The sequence below is a fragment of the Argopecten irradians genome, chromosome 16 (genome assembly GCF_041381155.1).
Source record: "Argopecten irradians isolate NY chromosome 16, Ai_NY, whole genome shotgun sequence".
Classification (NCBI taxonomy): domain Eukaryota; kingdom Metazoa; phylum Mollusca; class Bivalvia; order Pectinida; family Pectinidae; genus Argopecten; species Argopecten irradians.
Genome location: NC_091149.1, coordinates 1,158,705 through 1,167,009, shown reverse-complemented (window position 1 = coordinate 1,167,009; position 8,305 = coordinate 1,158,705).

The window sequence follows — 8,305 nt, the reverse complement described above, 5'->3', positions numbered from 1 at the left end:
TCTCTACGCCTCTTGGTTATTAAAGGGACATGAACTTTAAATAATTTGTTCTGTATGCCTAGATATGGTTTTCAGATGTTTATTGAATATTTTATTACAATGATTGGTTATTTTAAACGAAAGGAAAACGTGGGGAATACCTACCTCAAAAATGATAAAAATAGACCGTCATATTCTATTTTTGGAACACGAAACGAAAACTGGCCGAAAGCGAGGTTATAATGAACAATAAAATTGCTAACATGACAAGGAATATTAGTTTTTCACATTTTAAGATAATTTTCTAATTTACGATGGTTGACAAATGAAGTTTAAGCCATATTTGTAATAAAACAATTTGTATTTAGCGTAAGAATGATAAGTCAAAAGTCAAACGAGACTTTTCATTCGACAGGGCACCGCGAAGGGAGGTTTCTGACTTATTGCACATATGTACATCACGCAAGTATAAAGTAGGGATTTGCTCCCGTCTCATGCATTTCAGTGATCCATTTATATTTACCTACTTTCCCAATCGCGCATGTTACTGACTCTTGACATACACTGTTTTCTATCGGAATTCGTTTGTGTTCGCTTCACCCACGTTTTTGATCCACCATTTTGTTTACATATGCAGTGCATTGTGGGAGGTCACTAAAGTTCAACACTACTATACTATCGTCATAAATTCGACCGGGCCGGTTCAAAATACAGATGGAATTTCCATTATAATTATTTTATTTGACACATTTGCACAATAATTGATATATATTACTTAGTAAGGCATCTGACACGTCTTAAATATGTATTTTACTCAAATTTACATGGTTTATTTAGGTTCATGTCCCTTTAAGAAGACTTCGTTAAAAGATTTTAATCTTTTTGACCCCTGTGATCTTGAATGAAGGTCTAGGTCTATGAAAAACAAAAGTACTGTAAACATCTGTTCATGCTATGTCTATGCAAAAAAATCAAGCATGAATGTTATGTATTAAAGGCGCTGAAACCTTGTCCATTTTTGGCGGGAAAACGACAAAATCGCCATTTTTAAAGGGCTATAACTCCACCATTTTGGATCACATGGTCTTGAAACTTGTCATTATACATTCCTGAGGGCATGCCCTTTCATATTCAACTTTCAAAACGTTTATGTGGTAAATTTCGTTTTTGACCTTTGTTTGACCCTGTCGCGAACTCTTGACCTTGACATAATTTCTGATAACATGTAATGAGAAAAATACGTCAGGATCTACCTGAATAATTAATCTTGGACGACTTACAGCGTACGGTAATGAAGTTACGAACGTTCCAAATTGTTTTTTAACGTTTTAACGTACGTTTCAAGCACTCATGTACGTACATGATGTGTCCAATGTTGAGCGTCGTACCTTGTTCCGTTCGTGAGAAAACCTTTTTTTAAAAAGAAGATTTAGTGGAAACAATAAGAATAATAAGAAAAAACTAAACAATAACAATAGAGATTTCCATCTGTATGGAAATCACTAATTAAACATTATTGACATCATTATTTCACAACAGTTATTACAGGTTCTACCACCATGGTTTTATCTCACACTGGAACATGTACTTACTTATTTACAACAGTTAGATGTTGTATTCTACTACTGGCTGATTTATTTACAACCGCTACCGCTTTCATTAGATGATGTTTTACCTTAGTTACCACTATCACTAGGTGATGTATTTACCTTAGTTACCAATGTCACTAGATGTAGTTACCTTAGTTACCACTATCACTAGGTGATGCATTTACCTTAGTTACCACTGCAACTAGATAATGCATTTACATTAGTAATCATTATCACTAGGTGATGTATTTACCTTAGTTACCACTGTCACTAGGTGACGTATTTACCTTAGTTACCATTGTCACTTGATGATGAACATGTATTTACCTAGTTACCACTGTCACTCGATGTCGTTAGCTTAGTTACCACTATCACTAGTTGACGAATTAACCTTTGTTACCACTTTCACTAAATGACATATTTAACTTAGTTAACACCATCACTAGGTGATTTATTTATTTAGTTACCACTGTCACTAGGTGACGTATTACCTTAGTTACCACTGTTACTAGATATCTACCTAAGTTACATGTTTGTACCACCATCACTAGGTGATATATTTACTTAAGTTGCCACTGTCACTAGGTGACGTATTTACCTTAGTTGCCACTGTCACTAGGTGACGTATTACCTTAGTTACCAATGTTACTAGATATCTACCTTAGTTACATATTTGTACCACCATCACTAGGTGATGTATTTACCTTAGTTACCACCATCACTAGGTGATGTATTTACCTTAGTTACCACCATCACTAGGTGATGTATTTACCTTTGTTACCACTAACATTAGATATCTTTAACAAAGTTACCACCATTACTAGGTGATATATTTACCTTAGCTACCACTGTCATTGGATTATATATTTACCTTAGTTACAACTGTCACAAGATGGCATCTTTACCTTAGTTACTACTATAACTAGCTGACGTAATTACCTTAGTTACCGTTGTTACTAGATGATGTTTCACCTTAGATTCCACTGTCACTAGTTGATGTATTTACCTTAGTTACAACTATAACTAGGTGATGTATTTACCCTAGTTACCACTGTCACTAAATGTCGTTACCTGAGTAACCCCGTCACAAGATGATTTATTTATTCTAGTTACCACTATCACTAGATGATGTATTACCTTAGTTACCACTGTCACTAGATGTCGTTACCTGAGTAACCCCGTCACAAGATGATTTATTTACACTAGTTACCACAGTCACTAGATGATGTATTACCTTAGTTACCACTGTCACTAGATGATGTATTACCTTAGTTACCCCTGTCACTAAATGATGTATTTACCCTAGTTACCACTTTCACTAGATTATGTTTTTACCTTAGTTACCACTGTCACTAAATGATGTATTTACCCTAGTTACCACTTTCACTAGATTATGTTTTTACCTTAGTTACCACTGTCACTAAATGATGTATTTACCCTAGTTACCACTTTCACTAGATGATGTATTACCTTAGTTACCACTGTCACTAGATGATGTATTACCTTAGTTACCACTTTCACTAGATGATGTATTACCTTAGTTACCACTGTCACTAGATGATGTATTACCTTAGTTACCACTGTCACTAGATCTCGTTACCTTCGTTACCACAATCACAAGGTGACGTATTTACCCTAGTTACCACTGTCACTAAATGATATATTACCTTAGTAACCCCTGTCACTAGATGATGTATTACCTTAGTTACCACTGTCACTAGATGATGTATTACCTTAGTTACAACTGTCACTAGATGATGCATTACCTTAGTTACCACTGTCACTTGATTATGTATTTACATTAGTTGCCAACATCACTAGAGATGTATCACTAACTTTAGTTAGCACTGCCACTAGGTGATGTTTTACCTTAGTTACCACTGTCACTAGATGTCTACCTAAGTTACCTGTTTGTACCACCATTACTAGGTGATATATTTACTTAAGTAACCACTGTCACTAGGTGACATATTTACCTTAGTTACCACTGTCACTAGATTATGTATTTACCTTAGTTACCACTGTCACTAAATGATGTATTTAGCCTAGTTACCACTGTCACTAGATGATGTATTACCTTAGTTACCACTGTCACTAGATGATGTATTACCTTAGTTACCACTGTCACTAGATGATGTATTACTTTAGTTACCACTGTCACTAGATTATGTATTTAACTTAGTTACCACCATCACTAGGTGATGTATTTACTTTAGTTACCACTATTACTAGGTGATGCATTTACTTTAATTATCACTGTCACTAGATGTCTACCGAAGTTACATGTTTATATTTCCATTCTACTTTCAGTTTCCCGTTTAATCTATGTTAAACCAGATGGGCAATATCTGGCTATGAACTCCAATCTGGCCAAGCGTATGAATATTTGACGTTTCCGCTGCGTCACTGAGAATGTATACACTGTATACTTACGCCTATACATAACGGTCAAATATTTTTAAAAGTGGTTTTAAAGTTGTGCGGTCTATGAAATCTAATGGTATTATCATATTGACAAAATAGCATGTATTAAAAAATATTATCGCATAATTTTCATTTGTTAGCTTGTTTCAAACCGTTTTGTGTTGAACTATATTCAGAATCTGATGCTATGGCTGTTTCGTTTATTGAACTTGGTGACGTCAACACTAGCGCAAGCGGGAAATTCAAAAGATATACATGTATAGTTTTGAATTTGAATGATCGTAATGGAAATATAAGTAATAAACTGTTACCAGATTGGACATACAGTTGATATGAAGCCCATCCGTCCGAAAGATAAATATTCATGGCGCCCTAACGGCCGCCATTCTATTTATCTTCCTTTCGGATGGGCTTCATATCAACTGTATGTCCAATCTGGCAACAGTTTATTACTTAAGTACCACCATCACTAGATGATGTATTACCTTAGTTACCACTGTCACTAGATGATGTATTACCTTAGTTACCACTGTCACTAGATGATGTATTACCTTAGTTACCACTGTCACTAGATGACATATTTAACTTAGTTACCACCATCACTAGGTGATGTATTACCTTAGTTACCACTGTCACTAGATGATGTATTACCTTAGTTACCACCATCACTAGGTGATGTATTTACCTTAGTTAACACTGTCACTAGGTGACGTTTTTACCTTAGTTACCACTATCACTAGATGTCGTTACCTAAGTTACCACTATCACTAGGTGATGAACTTACCTTAGCTTCCACAGTCAATAGATAATGTATTTACCCTTGTTGCCACTGTTACTAAATGACGTAATTACCTTAATTATCACTATCACTTGGTGTTGTATTAACCTTAGTTACTACTACTGTCACACGATGATGTATTCACATAAGCTACCAATGTCACTAGATGTCATTACCTTAATAATCACTTTCACTAGGTTTATGTATTTTCCTTAGTTACCACTGTAACTAGGTGGCATATTTACCTTAGTTACTACTATAACTAGCTGACGTAATTACCTTAGCTACCGTTGTTACTGGACGATGTTTCACCTTAGATGGCGTATTTTCACTAGATGGCGTATTTATCTTAGTTACAACTATTACTAGATGATGTTACCTATGTTTCCACCATCTCTAGATGAGGTATTTACCTTAGTTACCACTGTTACTAGGTGACGTATTAACCTTGGTAACCACTGTCAGTTGATGTCGTTAGCTTAGTTATCACTATCACTAGTTGACGTATTGACCATAGTTACCACTATAACTAGGTGTTATATTTACTTTAGTTACCACTGTCACAAGATGGTGTGTTTACTTTAGTTACCACTGTCACAAGATGGTGTGTGTTCCTTATCTACCACTGTCACTATATGGCGTGTTTACCTTAGTTACCACTGTCACTATATGGCGTGTTTACCTTAGTTACCACTCTCACAATATGGCTTATTTTCCTTAGTTACAACTGTCACTATATGGCGTGTTTACCTTAGTTACCACTATCACAAGATGAATTATTTTCCTTAGTTACAAGTGTCACTATATGGTGTGTTTACCTTAGTTACCACTGCTATATAACAATATATATGGATAATGATTGATGGCAAGAGAAACTTAAATCGTGTTTGTTTAACTAGTGTTTTATCACTGAAAAGTTCCTAGCAGAAATAAAGTAATAGTAAACCGAATGAACACACTATTTGTTGATCGTACCGTAGTTTGTAGAAGCCACAGCTAAGTAGCCGATTTCGAAAGTTGCGCCATCTCCAGCCTTCAGAGTAAAGTCGATGCTGAGCCCTTGGCCGTTTGCACTTGCTTTGAAATGAGAAATCTTGGTACTGGTAAACTCGTCAAGCAAAGTCGATTCTGAAAACAAAGTTTGTGTATGTTTCAAATGCCATGACCGATAACGATCCTGAAATAATCTAAATGATGGATTGTTAAGTTAAGGCCAGTTTACACAGTGTGTTTGCACTGACCACATATGGCAAACATGTTTACATGATATGCAAATTATCATTATATATGCTCAATTATGAGGGCTTACTTATAAGTAAGATAACAGATACAACATGGATGTTAATTCAGTTTTACTTTACAAAGGAAATGCTGTAAGTTGTAATTAAATCTTAATATAGTCTGGAAAATAGTACGGTAAAAACTCTGAAAATTGATAATGACATTTGACATTCTTCCTTATAGTGGAGCAGATAAGTGCAGAAATATGGCCAAATTGTGCACATTATGATAAAAGCATGCAATTTTGAATTTTTTTTTTTAAATTTAATTAAAAAAAAGTAATAGGATATAAAAAAAATGTTATATCTATTTGACATCTTAGGTGTCATTTTCCAAGATGGCCGCCATTTTTTGTTTTGTTCAAAAACCTCATTATATATCAATTGTAAGCAATTTGTCTGATATTTTCATTTTATTAATTCCAATTTCATGTATGAATGAAAAATAAAACATTTGCGACACTAATCTTTTTAAAATTAATAGATTTAAAGAAATTTTATATCATTTGACGTCAATAGGTGTCATTTTCCAAGATGGCCGCCAAAACTTTTCAAAAACCTCATTATAGATCAATGGTAAGCAATATTTCTGATTTTTTCGTTTCATAAATTCAAATTTCATGTATGAATGAAAAATAAAACATTTGCGACACTTATTTTTTTAAATGTATATAATATTAAGAAATTTTATATCAATTTGACGTCAATAGATGTCATTTTCCAACATGGCCGCCAAAATTTTTCAAAAACCTCATTATAGATCAATTGTTAGCAATTTTTCTGATATTTTCTTTTAATAAATTCCAATTTCATGTAAAAATTTAAAACATTTACGACGCTTATTTTTTAAAATCAGTATAATATTTTAAGAAATTTTATATCAATTTGACGTCAATAGTTGTCATTTTCCAAGATGGCCGCCATTTTTTTTTTTCAAAAACTTCATTCAAGCTCAGTAGTAAGCAATATTTTTATATTTTTTTTATTTTATTCATTCCTAATTGATGTATCATTGAAAAATAAAATGTTTGCGATACTAATTCAAAAAACAAAATTAATAGAATTTAAAGAAAATTTTAAAAAGTCAGTTGTCATTGGGCGTCCTTTTCCAAGATGGCCGCTGATGACATTTGCTGAAAACAATTGATGTTTGCAATATCAGCACATGCACTAGGGGATGCTATATGACGTCATTGCTGCTTTTTTACTAAGATGGCTGCCCAAAATACTGACCGTTTTCCTTTTTTCTTTGAAGTCTATCGAACTTATTTCTTTCTCAAATGATGTTTGAACATTTAATAAGTAATTGAATACATGTCAAATAATTATTTTGACAAAAGTACTTCAGGGAAATTTAATATGAAGGCATTGACTGCTATTTTACAGTATTGCCGCTAAAATTGCCATATTAACTATTGATTTATCGATTATTTACCATCTAAACCATTTGTCGCATTAAAGGGCAAATTGGCCGTATATTTTCTATTCAGTTGTATTTCATGTATGCCAATAGGACTAAGTCAAAATAGCATACAAGTCTTTGTAATCTTTTCACCAAACTGCAAATTGCATTTTGCAAAGAATAGTTTTCTCCCTCTTCACATCAACATAATATTACAATTTAGATGAAAACGTTTTGTCTAGGCAATACAATAGAAGTCATTTGACTCTAATTACTCAAAAGGGTGGGGAAATAATTAACTCCAGAACAATTCAAGAAATGTTCTGGAACCCAAAGAAATCAAACTGTGATATATACTAATCGATCCGATTAAAATACAGATCCTTTATCATCACAACGTTTTGTAAGAGGATTTGACAACATCCCATTAGGGGTCACATCCAGGTGACCTTTGGAAATAGCCAATATCAGAATCTTGACTGAAGACGACATTGTTTGAAAAAGTTGTCATAATTATTTTTTCGTGTATGTACGAGTAGTCATCTCGCCTGCCAGAATCTTGACTGGGGACGAAACTGTTTTAAAAAGCTCTCATAATTATTTTTTCGTGTATGTACAAGTAGTCATCTCGCCCAAAGAGCTTAACAAAACGAACTGTCCGTTGTATGCATATGGGACGAAATAGCGTTTTTAATCAATGTATCAAGTTACAGAAATGCATTTGATTTAAAGTACAAGTGGTATAAGGTCATTTGAACATGAACCCTTAAGGGATGTTGTCAACGGAGTTTTTATAAGGATCTGTATTTTAATCAGATTGTATACTTATGGAATGCAAACGCAAATTTTTCTG